Source organism: Trachymyrmex cornetzi, unplaced genomic scaffold (assembly GCF_001594075.2).
Source record: "Trachymyrmex cornetzi isolate Tcor2-1 unplaced genomic scaffold, Tcor1.1 scaffold355, whole genome shotgun sequence".
NCBI classification, from domain to species: domain Eukaryota; kingdom Metazoa; phylum Arthropoda; class Insecta; order Hymenoptera; family Formicidae; genus Trachymyrmex; species Trachymyrmex cornetzi.
In genome coordinates, this window is record NW_017298268.1 from 18985 (window position 1) to 19452 (window position 468).

Consider the following 468-nt stretch of genomic DNA (forward strand, 5'->3'; position numbering starts at 1 on the left):
AGAATGATTCTGTGATTGGCGATACGCGAATCCGCTTACGCACGATCCGTTGCATGGGACATCACCCTAAGCGAAATGAACTCCTAGGGAACTTTTTTTGTTGAATCGTGTAAGCTCCACGAGAGCTCAGCATTACGAACTCCCTGGGAGTTTATTTTGTCGAATTGTATAAGCTCCTCGAGAGCTCAGCGAAATGAACTCCTAGGGAACTTTTTTTGTTGAATCGTGTAAGCTTTACGGGAGCTCAGCATTATGAACTCTTTGGGAATTCATTTTGTCGAATTTTATAAGTTCCTCAAGAGCTCAACGAAATGAACTCCTAGGGAACTTTTCTTGTTGAATCGCATAAGCTCCACGGGAGCTCAGCAGTATAAGGGTGCTGTCCCATGACAGTCGAAATTCGGAAAACGGAATCTCGGAAAAGTACTAGACCGGAAAATACTAGACTAGAATCAGAAGACACGGCAG